Genomic DNA, 22,478 nt, shown 5'->3' with positions numbered 1-22,478 from the left:
GCTCTTATTTTACAACGGTAGGGACGATTACTCCCATTACTGACAAGAAAGACACCAAATTCACCTTTAGGTGCTTCAACTGCGGTATAGGTAGAAGGAGCTGGTACGGAAAAACCTTCTGTATAAAGTTCGAAATGGTGAATTGAGGTAGAGTAGACCGATGATCCAGTAGTCATTTGGCCGGCTATGGAAAGAAAAAGCTTGCATCTGCTCCCCCTAAACTATAACGGGTCCCATCTCTCTCCAAACCTAACGTGGTAGTTTCCCATCATAAGGCTTTCCATCTATAGATTGAGCCATTACCCACCAAGGATCCCATTCATTCAGAACTCAGTCGACTGCTTCTATAGATAAGGCGGAACGTCCTTAGTTCAGCATTATAGCACATAGTCTCCGACGCTACTACAGCGCTTCGCTAACTCGAAGCGCCTCGCTATGAGAATGACGCGTCGCTAACGCTCGGCTAAGTCGTCGAACCCTCGCGCTGACCATTCGCTTTCTCAGTAGCGAAAGCGCTTCTCTTTGCCCCTTAACTTCATAAAGTATTTGGAAAGAAAAGAAAGAGATTCTTGGTTTTATTGCTCCCGCTTCCTCATCTGCGCTCGTCAAACCAACTTTGCTTTTTGGGAGGCGAAAGAGGGGTTGAAGCGGACATGTCGAAATGACAGCATCGAAGATATCTATATACACAGGAACGCTTATTCCGGACTGCGTTCCGGAAAAAGTAGCCTACTTGACAGAAAGGGCGGGCACTCTCGGCGCGGAGGTAGGCACTCTCGTCTTTCAACCCCACCGTCACTTTGAATTTAGTGGGGCACTGTTTACTTACAGCCTCTACGAGTTGCAAGTGAATGGGGCCGGTGCGTGGTGAACGGAAGGGTTCATCAAGCCATTTCTCGCCTTAACCCCTAAACTAAATAGGAAGAGGGGTACTTGACTAATAGGGGGCAATTGCATTGCACCTGACTGTGAGGGACCTCTTGATACCTTATGTTCACTTCCTAACTAGTAGCCGGTTTCCTGTCGCGGAAGCCTTTTCCCAGTGCGCGGAGCCCCGATGAGGAAGGTGTTAGTGCTTTCTCATGGGGTCAATAATGCTAATCCCTCTTTTTGTGCCGGGAAGAAGATAAGAAAAGGCGAAGCCTTCTCTTGGTTTCCCAACCTGTTGCTTCTAAAGGCTGCCCTCTCTCGGCTGGATTTTGGTCCAGCCTACTGCGAGGATCCCGTATCCCGTACATCGTCTTTCTCCCTCCTGGGTTCCCGTGGTTCCTATGCCGCCGCGTTTCCCGGTCCTTTTCTTTTAGTGCTTCGACCCGAAGCGATAGCTTGACGCGTTTTCCGTGGATAAGATGGCAGCGCTCCAGCTCACTAAAGAATGGGATGGCAGTGGTCCACCGGCAAGCTCGTTCTGATCCTGGACGCAGTACATTGGAATCCTGAAGCACCACCACGAACGCTACCGTGCGTGCGCCTGCGGTGCGGTAAGGCACCACCCTGTTGTGCCAGCAGCCAACTCCGGCGTGTCAGCTTAGTTATCCTCATCAAGCCACAACCTTGATGTCTAGCTTCCCAACTGGTAGACGGTTCCCTTTCCCCCGGATCAATGAAGAAGGGAGAAGTCAGTTGATTCCTCCGAAGAACCGGAAGCGAAGCGCTATGCCGGGGCGAGGGGACGGGAAAATAAACTGCTCCGAAGAAAGATATTGGGGTTCCCAATGCTTCTCCACGCCCAACGAGATGCGCCAACCTCGGGATGCTTTACTCCTAACCCCACGGCGGTTCCGAGACGGAGCTTAACCTGAGTCTCGGTTAAGAACGGCGATGATCTACGTTTCACACGGCGCACGATTCCATGGATAGTTTCATTCGAGATCGTGATGGAGGACATAGCTTACGATCATCGGCTTTGATCATGCCACTAGGCATTTGATTAGGACATTGCACAATGATCCGAACACTTTGTCGCATCTCTTCGATACGGATACAGTAACGATCATAGCGATCTCCTCTGGTACCTACTGGTACGTCAAGATCCGATTGGTCATGAACATCGTAAGGTGCTGCTCTTCGCGAATCCCAGCATACCCCAGGTTGGGATGGGTAGGCCTACCACTTCACTTTTGCACTTTCACTTAGGCCCGGGCCAAGTCAGTGGGGGGACCCTGTCGGGCTCCTTCCCCCCCCAAAACAAACTGTACGTGGGAGTTTCCCTTCATACGGCTCGAATCATTCTCAGATGCCCCGAGAGGCATCTTTCCTTATGATCTGGTGGTTCACACGCGCGCAAACGAGCACCGGCCGCAACAGCAAGGAACTATGACCAATAGAGTCAGACACAGAGCGTCATACTTCTTTATCTTGTGATGGTTGAGGAGTTTCTTTCTCAGAGGGTGCGGGACGCTTGCGGAGTCCGTGCCTTCCGTACCACCACAGGTCGTTCTTGGGCAGATCCCGCTCCTAAACATAAGGGAGGGATAGGGGGAAAGGGGCCCTAAAAATCATATAAATAGGGTTGTAGAAAGACCACTTTCATTCGACGTTCCGGGGCGCCCGATTCGATCGACGAATTTGGCGAGCTGATCCGCTTTGATCCAGGAGAAAGCCCAGTCAGCCACCTTTTCGGTGCAGGTCACGTGACCTACAGCTCGGCCTTCACTTTTTGAGACTTCCTCTACCCACATCTCTATGTGCCCGCAGCACTTTCATATGGAGAAAGATGGGCTTACCATGTTCCATCAATAGCACCTAACCTATGCCGATTTTGGCGGACCGTGCTCCACCCCGGTGAACTCATGCGGTTCCGACGTGCCCAGAGGCCAGAGGCGAATCCGTTCACGGTCCGTAGGACCAACACCATTCGAAGGTTGATGGCCCGCCCCGCCTAGAATAGGAATCTTTGACTGGGCTTACACACATTCGCTCACTTACGCTGTCCCCCCTCAGCTCACCCTAGCCCCGGGTACGTCGTCTCCAAGGCTTCACACAAAATCTTCACTGACAACATATGCATGCTTTTGTAGGGTCAGGAAGAACCGTTGTTGCCTGATGGGAACTTCCCCCATATTGCTATCAATGTCTTCATGTCGCACGACCTCTTAACATTACACCACTGAATCCCCAATCCTTTGCTTGCTGTGCAGTGACAGTACCAATATCCACTAATCGTTGTTTCCAGATACGGTTGCCGGTTGACATCTCTTCTAATTCGTCGATACGAGAAGCAAATTGTTGTGTGGAGGAATCAATATCTCGACATAAGCCAAGAGGCAGATCTTGTGCCACTCCACCAGGTCGTATGAAACTGGCATGCATCCTGGCTCCCGGGACTCTTTCATAGAATTCCAACAATTTCTCCCGCTCCTCAAAAGCCCAAAGGAACGGAGTTGATGCTCCCACATCCATAGCATGAGTAGTTGAAGCAAGTGAATGATTTGAAATTCGAGTTATTTCACAGAATAACACTCTTATATATTGAGCTCGTAATGGTACCTCACAATTCAAAAGTCTCTCTACGGCTGAAGAATGAGCGTGTTCTTGGGCCATCGTAGAAACATAGATAGGGTCAACGACGGAACGAACAACGAAACTTTACGACAGCTTTTTTGTACACGTTCACTTGCATCACATACACAAGTGCTCTCTAAACCGTGCAATAAGGTCACCCATAACACGGCTCTCCCACTGGAGTTACCTTAGCCCCGGGCCATGCTATTCCATGATATTGGAAAAAGTTGACTAATTATTATCATCGTCTTGAAAGCTGGGCGCCTTTTGAATATGAGTGGGGCTCCTAGTCTAGGCGGCGCCTTCGTGGAGCCAAACCGAAGGAAGAGCAAAAGGGCGAGGCCACACCCGGCTTCGAATAGGAGGGGGGCTTAGCTCTGGATCCCGCCTGCTTGCAGAAATGAATGGATCAGAAAGGGGGCTGGGTTCTATTTCCGGGCCGGGCAGGAGGTGAAGGCCAGAAGAAGAAGAGAAGTGCGCCTTCCCGGTAACGAAGAGGATAAAAAGGTGCTGTCATCTATCTCGACCTGTTTCCCGAGGCGTTGGAAATGAAGACCGGCTCAGAGAATCACTGGCGTGCTTTCTCTCCCCCATCGTTTCGCCAACAAAGAAGTCATCCTTGACTTGACTATTGACCATTCCATCCCTACCGAGCTGCCTCTTCGAAGTATTTACCTCTGCCTTTCTTTTTTGAGAACATACCCTTCAAATCAAAAAGAAAAAAAGAAAGAAAAGTTCCTCGTCTGTGATTTAATCGGCCCTAAGGGAGTTTACTCGACCCATTCTCCAGTCTCCCGCACTGCTCAAGTGTGCGACTCCGTATGAGGACCTCCTTCCCTTTTGCTCTGCCCACTCTCCGTTCACACGGTTATCAAAGCGGAGGAAGGGCGGGCAGCAGGTACCACGAGCCCTCTGTCCCACACATCTATCAAGAAGCAAGTGTAGTTCACCGGTTCCACCGAATGCTCCTATCTCTCGGCAAAGATCGTGTGAGTGTGCAGTTATGCTTCGGATGCTTCGCCATGGAATAGATCGATTCAGTTCCCCTTCTTTTCCGGTGCACTCGCTTTGTATCTCCGACACACAAGGAAGGACGCGGTGGGAAGAAAGCTGCCCTAGCCTCTGTCCGGTCGATCATTCCGCTGGCATCTTGCATTCACGCCTCCGTTTGACTACTGCTCGGGAATGTAGTTGTAGATACGTGAGTCTTAGTGGGTCGTTGGCTCCACCTCTTATCTCCTTCTACAACATGCTGTAGTCGTCGCCATATTCAATATGTCACTTAGTCATATCTGCCTCGCAGCGGGTCAGCACCTCCGAAAGAAAGGGAGGGAGGACTTCATTCAGTGACTCCGCGATCGCCCTCTAAACGATCAAAATAAGGTAAAGCTTGAAGATAAGTTTTGTACTCGATTAATTTCTCAGTCCCTCTAGTCGGGTGGGCGCCGGCCGGCCGGATCCCCCTGAAAACCGTACGTGCGGGTCTCCCCGCATGCGGCTCACGCCATTTGAGGTGGCCCAGCCCAGCATTCATTCGCAAATCCTGTAGTGAAATTGAGACTGCTCGACCTCGGAAGCTAATTCGCGTGTAGGCAGCGCTGTCTTAATACCGTTGACTGTATCTATTCATTGATACATTGGCTCGCTCCCCCCCTCTTTTTTCAAGAATGAATGAGCCGCTCGGACCTTCCATTTCCGTCAAATGACCCGGCTTCCCCTGGCTCTTCCACCGTCCGGGCTCCCTTTCCTCCCTATGCTCCCCCGGCGCAGGCCCACCACGCTTCGCGCCTGCGGCGTTTTCGCCAGACGGTCTTTGCCAGTAGTGCCATCCTCCCCGCAGGCTGTCTGTATGGGTGGGTTGTCCCTTGCTGCTACGTTCTGTTAGGCGCTATGAATTACAGGAAATTCAGTGGTTGACTTGGACAGCAGGCGGGTTACACGTTCCACTGTGCCGAGATGTGAGGTGTAGGTGGTGATCATCACCCCGGGGTATGCGCTAGCGCCCTTGACGGGCACTCCAGGACCCGCCTACGCTCGTGAAAACCCAGGTCAGTCCTCCGACCAGATGTGTGGATAACGAGGCCACCTTCACAACCTTCTCCCTTCTATCTTTATCCAAAGTCAGGTAGGGCGGTTCGCTTGAGTTGCTCAACCGTCCCTTTGCCCGGTGCTCATGACGCGCTACGGAACCTCCACCGTGCTAGCGGCATAGGAGCCTACTCAGCGTCAGCGGCTTACCTTGTTTGTACATTTCTGTTTATATTGTCCGGGGTAAATCATCTTTTTTTTGCAGATTGGAGTTTCCTACTGACTATCCGGGTTCTTGATACCGCCGGCCGGGAATAAGTACCTATCCCTTACGGGAATCGAACCCGTGTCTTCGACATGAAAAGACGATGTCCTAACCTCTGGACGAAAGGGACCAAAAAGCTATTTTTCATATACTTAAGAGAAGAGAAGTGGTTCCTTTTCTTTCTATACGAAATACTTGATGCACTTATTGAATGGAAACTTGAATTGAGAGAAAAGGTGTGCTACGCTTCTTCATTCTCGTAACTCAATCAATATCAAGAACATAAAGAGTTTGTATAGAGATGGATTTCTCTTCAGTTCCAAGACTTTTTTTTGAATGGCTCGTGTTGCGCTAGTGACACGAGGGTAAAACGCTCGAGTTGGCTTGCTGACTCGAGGAGGGAAAGGCTCCATTTGCTTTAGTGAATGGAGGAAGAAACAACCATAGTAACTATCTATGAAATTGATTGATGGATATGAGAGTGGTGCAAGACCGGGACAGAGGAACCATAGGAATGTTATGTCAGGTTCCTTGCTCACTTCTCAAGCCCAATATCATTCCTCCAACTCGGACTTTCATGCTATAATTAAGAACCCCCCTAAACAATGACAGTGTACCGAGCGGGCCCTACGTCTATCGGGGAGCTCAAATCCTCACTAGAGTGAGGCACGTCTCGATCAATACATCTCGAATCTAAAGAGAGAATGTTATTGTTATGCTGTCCCCACTCTGGAGTATGATTGACCATATCATCCAGCGAGTGGTCTTAAGCGCTCAGTGCATCCATACTGAACTCGAATGTGCGCGCTTCGGAAGAGAAAGTAATGCGAACTACTAACTGTTATGCCGGCTTGGCCCGATCAAGACTTCTATCCCTCAGAAACTGTCTCGCGTCTTATCCGTGTGCGCGGTTGAGGAAATTGGACTTCGTATTCTTCCTGGGTCTGGCTCGTGGGCCGACGTCGTCTTGTGTTGTAATCGGGGCACGAGTATTCGAAGTAGAAGCGCTAACATTCCCCCTTCCTTGAGAAAGCGCTTGACCCCAAGCCGGTGCATAAGGAAAACGAGTCTTCAGGTCGATGAGGTCCTCCCAAGTATTGTCCAGTGCCATCGACTCGGACCAGCGAATCAAGCCTTGTTCCAGGACTTGATATCCCTTTATTACTTATACCAACGACTCACCAAAACTTGCATAGGGACAGAGGGATTGTCAGTCTCAGATGGTAAACGAGAGGATACCTGAGACAGTGGGCGGGGGAACAACACGTCGAAGCTTAGAGACGTGAAAAATATAGGGTGCACTTGAGAAGTTGAAGGTAGCTCCCGGTGTTAATATGGAACAGCACCAACACGTGCTAGAATCTTGTAAGGCCCAAAGTATCGGAAGGAAGGGTTGTGGCATTCTTCCCCTAAAAGGTGCACATCCATCGATTCCCTCATCTAGTGTAGTGCTCTGTTCAGAGACCAAGGAAGCTATTAGTTTGAGTTCCTGATTTCCCTGTTGCCGACTAGATTGCTTACCAACTTTCATGATGGAAGAAGATACCGACTTGAGGGAAGGCAGTACAGAGCAGCAGCCTAGGGATAAGCAGGAATTCAGGTTAGCTTTTCTGTTTTCCGAATCTTACCCACCTGAGAGTCCTAGTCTCGAAAGGGCGCCTTGGCCATCCAGCCTTATCGCAGAATTGATCCAAAAGTTGTGAGCCGATAGAAGTGGAAAGATAGCAGGTTTCAGAAAGGAAATATTCCAATGGTTAGATTACCTCCATCTCGGTCAACGATGGGGATTTTTCCTTAATTGGTTTCTTCTTGGTTTCTTGATTTTCACATCCGTCTTAAAAAAACAGGGGCCGTGCACGGCGCGTCTTCTGGGAATTGTGACCGTTGGTAGCTTGCTTTTAATGAAAGCTGCTGTTGACTTTGGGTCACTCTACTCCCTTTTCGAAGAGCGTCCCCTATTAAGATTGACGGCTTTGTTATACGGAGCCATACAGATCTATATATGCTTGCTGCGGCCAAAAACCGTGAGGGAAGTAGTAATCACATTTCTATTTATTTTTCTATTCGGGGCTATTATGGCTTTCGATATCTTTGTTCACCCCGGGAACAATTTCCAAACCTTTCCACCAAGTTGGTTTATTTTCTTTTTTTCGAATTCCCTGGCTTCTTTTACCTTTTTGTATTTATTCCAAAAGTGGGGTTCGCTACGCGAAATCCACCCATTAATACCAATTTACTTCTCATTACTATCCACCGTTTTAAGTCATTTTCCTGAACTCGCTCCCATCTCAAGATGGATGGAAGGGTTTCAGTTGCTTTTTCTTTTTCTATCTCTTTTCTTATTCTTAGAGGAGAGGTTTGCCAATAGTAAGGCTAGCACCTCTCTGAAAAAGAAGGAGAATCAGGGGGTGACGTCAGTCGCAAAACCACCATGCACCACAGGTTCTTCGCCAAGTAAATGATGTCTTTTTCCGCGCGCTACTATGAGGGTTGGGATGGCAAATACATCACTGAAAGGTGATGGGGTCGCCGGGATCCCGCTATGGGGGTCCTCCCGTCATGAGCGACCAGTAGGATAGGTCGATGTGAGACATTGGTTCGACTCCAATTCATGACGAGTTTCTAAGGACAGCATTCTCTCGAAGATCAAATGCAAAAAAGCAGGTAGGATAAAAGAAGTCATTTAATAGGTTGAGAGAGGCTATCTCTCCTTTCCTTCTATCTACGATATTTTTAAGGTTATCCCCCTTTATAGGTATGGTTAGCCTAATAGCTCATCAATCTAGGATAACTGGGTTTTTAGTAAATCGAATGGATGCGCCTGTTTATCTTAATAGAGCGAAGCGGTTACCAGGGTAGCGTCCTTCCTCACAGTGGGCAGGCTCGATTGCACCCCATAAGGGCCCCATCACCTTTTATTATAAAACAAGCACATCACATCAACAGAAACTCTTTCTATATGATAATTTGAGAGTGAAAGTAAGAAGTGGAATGGAAACATGGATTTATAGTTTGATCGGGGTGAGGAATTGGACAGGATCGGGCATCAATCAGTGCCCTCCGTCCCAACGGGAAATGCACTCATGAATTGATGATTTATCCGCCACTGCTGTTGATGCCAGCCCTAGTAGGACGTTGATACTTTCTTATTTAACCCATCCATAAAAAAGGGATCTTTGAAAGAAAAAGTTCTTCCCACCTAGTGCTACTTTCTTACTTCCCCCTTTGCCCAATAACTGAGATCTTGCAAATAGTTACTTAATAGCAAGCACTGATCTAACTTATGCTTTCGAGTAACCTGACGAACGCGAACTACCTTCGTACATTCTGTCCAACTGGCAGGCACACCCCCATATTAATAAGTGATATAGATAGGAATGTGATTGAATAAGAACTCTTCTTAGTATCGCGTGCGGAACCCGAAACCAATTCCCACTTCCAACTTGAATGCACGGGGACGGGACGGCTCAATGCACAGGGACGGGACACGGGGCTAGCACTATTTTATGCGGCACTAACCCCCATTTGTGCGGCACTAAGCTCCCAATTTCACTTCTTGGATCTTGGCGCCAAAAAGCCATACATAGCTATCACTTCTCGTGCCAAAGCGCTCCCCGGAGGGAGACCCATCCACTAATTAATACCTTCTTCGGAGGTCGAAGATGCCATCCCGCTCCCGAAGAAAGGAGACAATCTATGTAACCTTAGCCCACCTTTTCGAGTACAGTAGACTCTATCGTACCATGAAATGAAGAAAACTAACATATAACAACTGAGGGTCAAGCGGAAGAAAAAAGGGAGAAATGGTTTTTGAGTTGGGCATGATGAAAGCGGGCACAATGGCATTACTTAGAAGCTATTATGTCCTGTCTTGGCTTTAGCAATAAACTTGTGCGACTGATGACTCCCTCCATCCCTTACATCGCCAAGACTAATGGATAAGGTTTTGCCGCATCTTAATCGAACCGCATGCGGAGCTCAGCTCCTAAGAAAATAATAAGAAATATCTAGTTTTGTTTCATAAGTGGCGAGCCAAGGAATAAGAATACCGCCCCCTGATCTGTATAGCCATCCTTAACCAAAAGAAAGACAATCAACATTATCTATTTTATTCTTTCAAAAAGAAGCTGAACAACCTACTGCTTGAAAAGCGGATTTGGCTTATTGCTTCCCGTCCTCCTCCGTTTATCCACTTTTCATAGCTACTCAAGGCTTCTCTTCGATAGTAAAGTATTAAATTCCACAGATCGTAGGCTGACGCCCTTTCCTAAACAATTCTTTTTTACAATCTCTACCCCACCTCTGCTTTTTCTTTAAAATTCCTTCTAAAAACTAGCTCCGGGATTAAGGTTTATCCGGGCATTCATTGTAGAGTAGAAGTGGGCTGCGAGCGCGGCTTGGACCAAAAAGAAAGAAACTGAGCAGAAAGAGCGAGTAATTGAATATAGGAATCTGACTTGCTTTGCTGAGAGTTCATAAGCTATTGATACAGGGTTGGCTTCCGCTTTTGTGATCGAATCTCAATATCTATTTTTATATTCGTACTCCAAGGAAAAAGAATGCAGGCCAAAAGAGGAATGAGTGAGGAAAAGTACGATTTACCGGGAGTCGGATTTTCATAGAGGCCGCAGGTTTGTTACCGACAAGTAGTAGTTCGTTCCTCTTTCTCCGTGTAAAGACGGAGCTCCTATTGTCATATATAATGTATGTGTTCCGAGTAAAGGTAACACGTATGCCCGTTTTGAACTGGAAAAGGTAGGATTCCCCGTGTTTTTGTCCTAAAATTGACACCTCCTCTCTATTATGAAATCCCTCTATCCTGGCGCATCGGTGTATGCTGTAAAAAGGGAGCTATATGCCACGTGAACCTCCCCATCGCTATCCCATTCCAATTCAGCTCTTTCCTTTCCCTTCCTGACCTTGAAACTGGCTAACGCCTTTTATGAACTCTTATCCAAAATCTCTCAATCAAAGTATGTTCCTTTTCAAACCTTCTTCTAGCTCTAGCTTTTCCAAATCCCTATCGTCCGGTCACAGCTCGTGCATCTTCATGGATATCTACTACCATGAAAAGTAGATCGTTTGAGGGAGGGTTCGCTGTGATTGTTTTCAAGTGATCTGCCACTGGTTTTCCTGAGAAGGTAGTCCAATGGCTTCTTCTTTTTCTACACCACCTGGGAACTGTCTTCTTTTTCTACACTACCTGGGAACTGAAGGGCTACTCGGGAGGCTTAAGGCAAGGTCAGCCCAATCCTTACCACTTTGTCTTGATCATACTTCCGCTTTCTACCTTCTTGTTTGCAAACTCGTAGCTTCTTCAACACTCAGCCTAAAACAACCATCTTGAACAAGAATCTCTTCTTCAAAGCTGAATCTGAAATCAATGAGTCCTGATCTACACCCTTAGACGTCGATGCACTTACTCCTTACTCTATTTGGACTTTATGGCTAATGACTTACTTGAAAGATTCGTGCAGGTACATATACAACTGACTATACTACTAATAATAATAGTGACTCTGGTTCAACTTCTTACTTTTCTTGATCGTACTTGTACTAAATTAGAGTTGATTGAATAAGGAAGGCTGACACGCTTCTCGGTTGTGGAGTCAGTTCTCGGTGGTGGTGCAAATACCTTCCGCGCTTTTAACCCAACTCAAGCTGAAGAAACTTATTCAATGGTCACTACTAACCGCTTTTGGTCCCAAATCTTTGGTGTTGCTTTTTTTAATAAATGTTGGCTACATTTCTTTATGCTATTTGTACCCGTCACCGGTTTATGGATGAGTGCTATTGGCGTAGTTGGCCTGGCTCTGAACCTACGTGCCTATGACTTCGTTTCCCAGGAAATCCGTGCAGCGAAAGATCCTGCATTTTATACTTTCTACACAAAAAAGATTCTTTTAAACGAGGGTATTCGTGCGTGGATGGCAGCTCAGGATCAGCCTCATGAAAATATTATATTCCCTTAGTAGGTTCTACCACGTGGAAACGCTCTTTAATGGAACTTTCGTTTTAGCTGGTCGTGACCAAGAAACCACCGGCTTTACTTGGTGGGCTGGGAATGCCAGACTTATCAATTTGTCCGGTAAACTACTTGGAGCTCACGTAGCCCATGCCGGATTAATCGTATTCTGGGCCGGAGCAATGAACCTATTTGAAGTGGCCCATTTCGTACCAGAAAAGCCCATGTATGAACAAGGGTTTATTTTACTTCCACACTTAGCTACTCTAGGTTGGGGAGTAGGGCCAGGGGGGGAAGTTCTAGATACTTTTCCGTACTTTGTATCTGGCGTACTTCACCTAATTTCCTCCGCTGTCTTCTCCCTAAGTTTTGCTAAAACCGGCAACGTAAAGTTTGTCATTTGTTCTTTTTTTTCATTTTCTTAGGTAGTTTCCTCAAAGTTCTGTTCAGTCCATGTATGAACATATTCGGATATACTTCCTTAGTTGAAGTGGCAACGAAATAAGGAATCTGAGAATAAGGGTTTGGATTAGGGGGAGGAGGGGAATTTATTTCTTCTTCCAACTCCATTAAATTAGAACTCACACTTTCTACGCTCATAGCCGGCCCATTGACAGAATTTGGGTATGACGACGCTGGGTCAAATTCCACAAGCATGCCGTCCATTGAATCCGGGAAAAAAAGGATCCATCGTGATTCCCCATCTTTTTCAGCTCTGCTCCCAAACAAAAGAGAAAGGGAGACTTAGTTTTAGATCGGCGTTGGTTTTTCCAACGAAAAACAAGAACATTCTTTCACGAACAAAATGCTAGTGGATTTGTAACGCATACGATGGATTTCCCATCGACGAAGGCCACACGTCCCTCACAGCCCTTTTAGAGACCAAACCATTTGCACCAAATTCTTGCAAATCCGCCAAAGCCTGACGGCGATATTCGACCCGATGATCCCATTCCACCCCTCCATGCACTGCTTCAGAAAGCGCGCTTATATTAGAGGAAAGGTCGGTTAGCCAATACGGATCGATATCGTCCACGATTTTATTAATCTCGACGCGTATCCTGGAAGCAAGGATTACCCCTGCATTCTGTGGATCGTTCGGATCGATAATAATAATCTCATCAAGGAGCTTGAGCATCCTATCCCTATGCGCTTCATTGGTGAGAGGATTGACTTTTATTTCGTTCTCAAGCCCTTCTAAGCGAAGAATAGCGGAGAGAAATGGTAACGTAATAAGGGAAAGGGAGCTAGCTGCTTCCATATCGCCCCCAAAAAAGAACCAAAAAGTTCCAGAGGCATCTTCCATTCATTTCGATTTAGGTCTTTCTGCACCATATTTAGATCTTCCCTTTCTACGATCCGGAATTCCCAGCAAATCCTTGACTCCTCGAATATGATGGGATTTCACACCTGGCGAATCTTTCACTCTACCTCCTCTGACTAAGACTATAGAATGTTCCTGCGAATTATGACCTTCGCCTAGAATGTGAGCAAATATATCATGTCGATTGCTCAACCGTACTTTTGCTATCTTACGTAGAGCTGAATTAGGTTTTTTCGGTGTTCTCGTCGAAACACGCAGGCATACTCCTTGCTTCTGGGGACATTGATCCGAAGCTCGAGTACGGTCCGTGCGCCGTTTTTCTTCTCTACCATGACGAATCAATTGATTTTTTGTAGGCATCCCTCTTTCCTATGTCCTTCCCCCCTTTGCCCTTTCAAAAGTGGTTACTCCCGATCCGAAGCACCCCTTTTCCATTCATAGAGAGATCCAATCGTCAAAATCAATAAAAAGGCCATCATGGACCAAGATCCAAACAGATCAATCTTGTTAGGAGGTACTGCCCAAGGAAAAGAAAAGGTGACTTCCGGATCAGGGATAATAAATAAAATAGGAACCGGATAAAATCGTATATCGAAACGACTTCTGGCATCACCGGAGGGATCGGAACCACATTCGTAGGCCGACAATTTTTTGGATAGGTCGAACTATTGGAAGCAAATGGAAAAGGAACACCGAGTGGAATCAAAGAAACTAGCGGACTGATCACTAAATAGATACAAATAGGTGCAAATTCCGACATCACCAAAGCCCACTTCGTTCTCTCGCTCTCCTCGCGGCGCTCCTTGCTCGCGGAGCGGCATACCGAAAAAAAGACGCTCAGATGTGGATTCGAACCACTGAAGGATTTCAAGGGCAATGCCCCTTGCTCTTCCCACTGAAACAAGAAAAAAAGGATTTGCAGTCCAGCAAGAAAACGGATGCGCTAACGCGCAACGGCTTTCGCGCTAGTTGCTCAATCCGTTGCTTGTTTTGCTCTAACCAGCTGAGCTACCAGAACCACTTGCCTAAAGTCTCTTTTCTTCATCTATGAGCATCCTACCTGCAGTGGAGGAGCTTGCTCAAGAACCGAGAGCCGGCCAGGGACTGGACGGCCCTCGTTCGGGAAGGTCTTCTTCGCTATAGACGCCACCAAGAACAAGAAAGGGGCGCTCCGCTCCTAGTCACTAAGCAGCTATTCTGTCCGACGGCGGACTCCATCAATCTGAGGTTCTTTCTCTCACGTAATTTCGCCCGCCCGTTCTACTTCCGTGCTGGAGGAAATGGGATTCGAACCCATGATACAATCTTCTTGTATGTCGATTTAGCAAACCAATGCCTTAAGCCACTCAGCCATACCTCCAAGTTGTTGATCGGAATTGGATGTGCCGGGTTGGTTGCCCGAAGATCCACTGCGTAAGCCGTAGCGCGCGTACTCTTCTTTACTGAGCGAGAAAGACTCTATCCAGATCTATGGATCTCCCCAGCGTCCAAGCGAGACCCCATCCAAACCAAATCCGCCACTCGTTGGGCGAGGCCTTGCTTTCTATGAACACCTCACCACTGAATGAGAAACTTAGCCTCCGACCCGACCAAGAGAGAAGACAGGGTCAAGCCGACGCCGCCCTTCCTCACCTGCCTGAATGGAATGAATATCTCCTTCGTCTAGTCGAGAAGGGAAAAAGCCCGGCGGGGAACAGGACCGTGACTCTTCTAAGCCATTACATGACGGAGAAGTCCATTCTCGTCATGATCGATCCACGTCCTACCATAGTGCCCGGAGAACCTGCTTCTAGAAGATTCTATAGTGATCCACTGGAATCGGCCTCGGGTGACGCCTCCCTAGTCGTCGAAAGATTTCATCCCTCGCTCGGTCGTTAAGGTGGGGTGAAAACTGCAATTAATGCTCTATCTCCGTCATAGAATATGGGATACTCACTTTCAATGGCCTCGCATCCCCAGAGCCTCAGACTGGCCTGCCCTTCCAATTGGGGTTATAACGGGTCTGGTATCAGCAACACCAGCCAATCGTGTTGGTACGGTGGGTTCCCCATACCCACTATTCGGAAAAAAAGCTTGCCATAGCAGCTCAAACCTCCGATCGGGAAATGGGAGTTCTAACCGGTCCTAACCCCAATTCCAAACAAATTGATTGGACCGAGGTTCGTGCAGGGAGAGAATAGAAACTAATAACGATGGAGCAAGAAAACGGATGCGCTAACGCGCAACAGCTTTCGCGCTAGTTGCTCAATCCGTTGCTTGTTTGGTTCGAGGTTGAGCTCACCCGCCGCCCTACGTCAGTAGTCTTCCTAACTTCTATTCCCTTTTTTTTGCTCTAAGGTAAGGTCCTTCAAGAACAGCATTGCGGTCGCAACGGGGCTCTGGGTGAATATTGTCCGCCCGTATGAGCCGGGCTGTGAATATTTATAGGTCGGGGTCTTTACTAAAAAACCACAATACTACACTACAACAATTTGAAGAAATCCACAAGTGACTCTAATTTGAATTCACTAGTCGTGTTGAGTTTTTTTTATTTCAATATAAAAAATCTGCCAATCCCGATATTCCCACATTTCATTCTGGTCCAGTGTCCATTCCTGAATGAAAGAAATGAGCTTTGCCCCTTCACTCACTTCTGAATGACTCCTTTAGCACTCTCTTTTTTATATCAAAAAATAGAAACAGTTTACCTTTACCATACCTTCCAAGCAAGAGTGTTTTATTGCAAGATTAAGTTATTACTGAACAAAGAGAAATTCTCATTACAAAGGATGAGAGAAATTCGGAAGCACTTTTTTCTTATTCTAGCAGATGGAATTGAATTGGTCTAATTTAGGACTTTCCAATCGATTTTTATCTTACCTAATTCTATCTACGCCCAGGGGGTAGGTACGTCGCAAGCTCTGGGCAGCTATCTTATTCCAAAGAATCTCGCTCCCTAAAAGGTTGCCGATACCATACCTCTATTGAACCCTACTGGATCCAATTGTTTAAGTGTTTAGTCGAGAGGAACCACATTGACACCATGCTTGTGCTAAGCCACAACTCCATCAAACTAATCTGGATTTCTTCTTGTTTACGAATAATGGGGCATCTGCCTAACCCTATCAAACCTCTCTGCAACTACTTCTCTCTGTTCTCAGCAGCCCGAAGGATTTTTCGAGTCTCAAAGTCCTATTAGAACTCCCGCGCTTGCTCCTTTGGAGCCAAATGGATCCGAATTTCGGTAAGATAATACAAGAATCGTATTTGGTTGGGTTCTCACTCTGCTGTTCAGTCTGGCGCGGGTGTGATACCGGTGAAGAAGCGAGTAGTTGACAGTCAGGGAAGTAGATTCCTTTAAGGAGAGAAATTCATTGGTTTAGCCGTTAGGCGGAGCTTCTTTACACGCCGGTAGCGGAACAGCCCAGGCAGCTTAACGTGCTCTTGGCACAAAGGTAATAGAATGGGAGTCTGACGACACCCGGTACTCGGGATCTCCTGCTTGAAGAAGCAAGGAATTTCAATTACTCAGCCGTTGAATAAAATAAACTAGATACCCATGTTTCCAATATTTACTTCTCTTTACTTGCAGGACCTGGCCTAAGCATAAAGTAGATTTGCTGCACAAGCTCAAGTGGAGGAGGAAGCAGGGGTGGCGAACAAAATGTTGGTATGGAAGATCTCTTGCTCCCCCCTGAAGGGTTCTTAGATTACCAAGTAAGGGAGGGAGGTAGGTACCATGGTTTCATTCTCCCATCGAGAGGTTATGATACTAGCAAGAGTCCTATTCTTCTCCTCTCGATCCTACCTTGGGTTATGTTTGACAGGGATGGTCAGTGAACTTCTATTGGTTTCAAAGGAGGATAGAGATCCATTGGGGAAGGCTCGAAAGGTTATTCGATATCAAAGGTTGACCCTCGACGCGCCGCAGCCACTATTTTGACTCCTTTTATGCAATTATGAATGAAACTTTCTCGATTCCAATGCAACTTATCCTTTTGGAGTTGACGTAACAAACTACGCGAGCCTCCCGATGAAGCCAACAGAAATCCTATCCGAATACTAAAAATAAAAGGCAATTTCATTATGGTGGTATACCAGCCGCCAGTTCTGGAACTTCCAGTTCCAATCGGAGCATATAGATCCGTAAATGGATTTGTATGTATAGCCACTTCAGTCGTGCTCCTCGTTTCTCGAATGGAAAAAAAGTATCTTCTTTCTGGGAACATGCTAAACCAGAAATTCTTATGTTCGTGATTCTTCATCCACCGATGCAGAAAATCTACCAGTTTTCCATTCTCATATGAGGCAGGAAAGTTTATGGGTAACAGGTCGGCACGAAGTGATTCATCATGTTCAAACATGAACCTTTCGCTCGTTGGGGACGGTTTATAAATCATCAAATTCCCACAAATTATGCTTCTTTTCGGACAGGACGGATTAACAAAGGAAGTGAGTCTAGCTCCACTCCGAGGGACAAGACGGAAATCTTCTACCGATGCCAACTGCAAGGCGTGCTTTCCTATGAACCGATTCTTAGACTACAGATCTCATCCCAACGATCTACTTGTACGAAAGAAAGAGAGATGATCTACTTGCAGCTACTGTTTGTTACTGCTGAACATCTGCTACCAATACCAAGAAATACCAATACGGACTTCTTGTTCCAATCGAAACGAGCAAACCTGGGGAAGATAGCAAGATTAGCAGAACGGGAACCCCCCATGGGGAAGGGCTCTGAGACGCACCACAGAGCCCGTAGCAGCTACTTTTAAGGTTTATCGCCCATCGGCCCAGAAATCCATAGAAAGACGATTGAGATTAGTGACATCGATCTGAAGTTCATAGAATCTCTAGCGTCTCTTTGTTCGTAACAAATGAGTAACTTAACTACTAATGTGACGAATAGTGCCAGGCGTAGTGTATCACTGGAATTCGATCAGTCTGTTGGAAAGGGATCACTCTCTGATTCTGCTTCAAGTCCTGTGCGTGCCTGTTTCGAAGAATGCTATTCGCTCTAGTGTCCTGTGCCTGTTTCGAAGAATGCTATTCGCTCTAGTGTCCTGTGCCTGTTTCGAAGAATGCTATTCGCTCTAGTGGAAAAAGTAGCGATTTATGGCCATGATCCCGACCCGAACCCTCAAATGATGACGAACGGCTGACTTCACGTAGAACCCGTTATGCCAATCTGGATTCCACATCTGCTACAAGAAAATCGTCTTGAAAGATTGCAAATCAAGCATTCGTCCTTAGCTCAAGGATTGGATTACCGCAGTTCCTGAAAGATATCGTGCCAACAGAAAGATCTCGTTCCCGTAGATTCCGTTCGTTCCAGCAATCGTGCCGGAACTCACTGATCCATTCAAAGGATTTCTTTACCACTGCTCCCGATGGCCAAAGGACCGATATCTTCTTCTCACGCCTAGCAAAGATCGAGTTCTGTTCTCACTTCACTTAATGAGCCTATTTCTCTGTTTTTATACCCGTTTAGATAGATGGGCTCTAAGGGAGAAGTGGCGCACTTTCTCGAGCTATCTAAGCATCCAGGGAAGTGATTCCACAAGCTAGAGAGATTCTCCTCTTTTCTTTTTCAGAGTTGAGCTCAGGCTAAGGCCAAGCATGGATCAATGTTTGTCAAATCATTCTCTGTTGAGTTGAGTCCTCGCCGAAGGTGCCGTGCCGTATAGTACTTCTCCGGTTATAGGTGATAGGTGCATGGCTTCCGCTCATAAAGAATGAGTGAGACCGGCGCTCAATCAATCAGCCACCAGTAGAGGATAAAGGAAAAAGGGGTTCATCAATGAGAGGCGCATGAGATTCTGTATTGGCCAACTCTTTCTAACTATCACTAGGCCGGATACTCCGATTCTCTGTGGACGATTTCCTTCTCTCTCGTTCAATGCCCTTTGGTCTCGAGGATCACCATTTGTATTCCGACGAAATGCTATCACCCAGAAAACAGAGATTGAAAGGATAGTAGAGGAGCTGTTGCAAAATGCTGTAATCAGGCCCAGTACAAGCCCCAAAGCAGCTCTGGTGTTGAAGAAAGATGGAACCTGGAGAATGTGTTTCGACTATCGAAAACTAAATGCAGCAACTATGTTTTCCAAATACCCCATTCCTATCATAGAAGACCGGCACTTTTGGATGAGGTGTGAACTAAGATAGATTTGAGGGCTGGTTATCACCAAATAAGAATGAAAGGAAGAGGATATCTACAAAACAGCCTGAGGGACCGGCTTTTTGAATTCAAGGTGATGCCCCGGCAACCTTTCAACAACTCATGAATAGTGTTTTTAAAGAGATATGTTGGAAAGGGGTATTGGTCTTTTTCGATGACATTCTAGTGTACAGTTCTACCATGGTGGAGCATCTCAAGTTGCTAGAGGAAGTGTTCCGGCAGAACAAACTTTTTGTGGGTGAGCCAAATTTCATAAAGGAAATACATTATTTATGAAATTGGGGTATCTACTGATACAAACAAGGTAGAGGGCATGACAGCTTGGCCAGAACCAGCCAATGTCTTTTTAGAGAAAGACCAATTGGCTGGCCGGGGACGAGACAAAAATCATAAACAGATTGATACAAGATTGTGAGTTACCGAGCTCAATCGTAATGATAAAGTTGAATAAAGCAACTAATGCATCATTGGATATACTTCAAATAGTGTCATTTCGAGTTATGCATTTGGAATGCTCCCCTTCCAAGCAAACTAAACTAACCTTGCTAAGTGCTAGCCAGGTGAAAGTGCTTTTCGCTAGTAGTTTTGGTGTTCTCTTCCCTTTAATCCAATTGAATCAATCGATCAGAAGAACAAGAACAAGAAGGCACTGTACTTTTAATAGGCCCTACTTCCGAGACCTCTATCTCTATTTATTTTCATTCTTCCCTTTGGTCAGATACTAGAATATAGTATTTTTATTGGACATTCTCCTCACTATTGAAATTAGGGAAAACCGGATCAGTAAACTATTGCATCTAAGGGAACAGAGCAGCAGATCCCGCTCTAAGGCATTGGAGCTGCTGGAATATGATACGAAAATACAAATTGATGTTTCTGCTTCTCCTCTCTCGGGAATAGTTTACCGACCGGGCCACCTGTAAATTCTTTAGTTAAAACAGGCCTCGGGAGTAGTCATCCTAGTATCGAAAATCATCTATTTTGCTTTCCGAAGGTAGACAGCAGCGTTGATTCTCCGATTATACGATGGCAACATGTGTGAAGTCTAGTACCAGATCATATCGGGGATAGCTAGCTCATCAGCAGTTCATTTCTATGTATGGCGAGAAGTCCAACTGTCAAGCATGGCACGATTCCAGAATCATCGCTTGGCTGCTGCTTAGATGAGATGAAACCTGAGCTGACTTCTCTGTTTTAGTACCGGCCAGGCCTGCTTCTAAAGGGAACTCGAAGTCCTAGACCTAGAATGCGGGTACCGTTCCGGATTCCCCAGGATAACCAGATCACTCAACTGCTGAATCCTTCCTGAAATCTCTGTCTATCTATGAGATTTTTTGTTTTTCGCCACGTGCAGATCTACTTTGTCGTGCAATCGGATCTCACCTCTTGCTCTCCTCATTCCACCTGTGAAATAGAATTCATTAAAGAAGAATGCCAGTATCGAAGTAAAGTAAACCATTCGAATAGCTAACCATTCACTGCCTTCGCCCGGTAAGGAAGTGGAAACTGCCTGGCATGCTTCTTGCTTTCTTTCCATCCCTAGCACACAACTTAGTAGATAGTAGGCACACAACTCCGCTAAGAGCTCATCGAACTTGAGTTGTAGAGTAAGACCACAGCTCGATATGGTTCATTTCAGTACTCATTCACTCGGTATGGTTCACCACATGCCTGTGATCTCTCTCAAGCTAGGTTTGGTATCGGTATCGGAGAAGTCCGTCATTGAATTGAAGTGGTAGAGTGGTAAGTGGGCGTACGGTCTATGTATTTCCTATCAGTGGCATTAGTTCCTTTTCATTCTCTAGATAGATGGGCAGAACAAGCTTCTCTTTATATTCTATTCTAGAAAGGATCAATTAGATTCTCATCTCCTATTTGTTTGAGCCATTCATTATAGTGGTGGTGCCGGGAAGGCAGCTTAGCACTCTAGTCCTTTTGAGTAAGGAATTGTAGCATGGGCAGGCAATCTCTTCGATTGATTCCCCTCCAGGAATTACTTGAATTAATTAGCCGGCCCACGGAGTGAAATATCGAACTTAACCTATAAATAACTAGTATCTCAAAAACCAAATAAAAGGCTTTCTTTTAAGCTTGTTAATGGAATTCCACAGGAGTCAAGCGCTAGCAAAGAAGAATTGGAAATCAGTCGCTTCCCTTCTGGACTCAAGTCAGCAGAAGAGTGAACTTCATATTAATAGGTAAATCCTACATCAAGCGTAAAGGAAGTACAGTACACTTATTTGGATTCGTCGTGAAACAAAGCTATTGTCTGGTTTCTGGTCCTGGGTGGATTATTTCTTATCATATTGTGAGGCGGATCATAAGATTGCAAATTAGGCGGATCATAAGTAGATGCTATTTTACAAGGGTGGGCTTTAGCTGAGAATCAAAAGTACGATTCCCCAGAAACACATTCCCTTTCAAGCTGAGCTGAGACGTATCCGGCACCTTTACTTGGTCCAGTGCTGCCTCCGGCACTTCTTTCTCTTTCTTGTGCGAACAAACTAGAACCTGCCAGCCCAGCCCTATCTTCCGAATCAGAATGGACTAGTGATTTTGATCTATTGCCAGAGCCCTATTCTTATGATGGAAAGATCCGTGCTCACATAGCTGTCAGAAAGTTTTACTTGCATCTATTTCAACTAGACGTGAGGTCTCTCCACGGCAACAACGAGGAGGAGGAGATCCACATTTAGAGGGCGAGGGGTTCGAAACTCGGGGAGGTCACATATGGTTGTGGAAGAAGAGCTTGTACGGGCTCCGAGGTCAAAGAAATTCGACAAGTTCTTGGTCGATCGATACCTTTCCATCCCGGGGCAGATCTCCAGATCCGATACGAGTGTAGATACTTTACTCCCTTCTTCCTTAGTGAGTAACGTATAATGTCTAGAACAAAGGAAGTGAGTCTAGCTCCACTCCGAGGGACAAGACGGAAATCTTCTACCGATGCCAACTGCAAGGCGTGCTTTCCTATGAACCGATTCTTAGACTACAGATCTCATCCCAACGATCTACTTGTACGAAAGAAAGAGAGATGATCTACTTGCAGCTACTGTTTGTTACCGCTGAACATCTGCTACCAATACCAAGAAATACCAATACGGACTTCTTGTTCCAATCGAAACGAGCAAACCTGGGGAAGATAGCAAGATTAGCAGAACGGGAACCCCCCATGGGGAAGGGCTCTGAGACGCACCACAGAGCCCGTAGCAGCTACTTTTAAGGTTTATCG

General features: G+C 46.3%; 1 pseudogene; it reads left to right on the top strand.

Moving 5' to 3' along the window:
* The first annotated feature begins 4,325 nt into the window (after nucleotides 1-4,325).
* LOC125523743 (uncharacterized) lies at nucleotides 4,326-4,886 on the top strand (annotated as a pseudogene).
* Nucleotides 4,887-22,478: the final 17,592 nt, after the last annotated feature.

Source organism: Triticum urartu, chromosome 7A, assembly GCF_056163025.1.
Source record: "Triticum urartu cultivar PI428250 chromosome 7A, HENAU_Tu73, whole genome shotgun sequence".
Taxonomy (NCBI): domain Eukaryota; kingdom Viridiplantae; phylum Streptophyta; class Magnoliopsida; order Poales; family Poaceae; genus Triticum; species Triticum urartu.
Note: the sequence above shows the minus strand (reverse complement) of the source record. Positions and strands in the feature narration are given on the sequence as shown.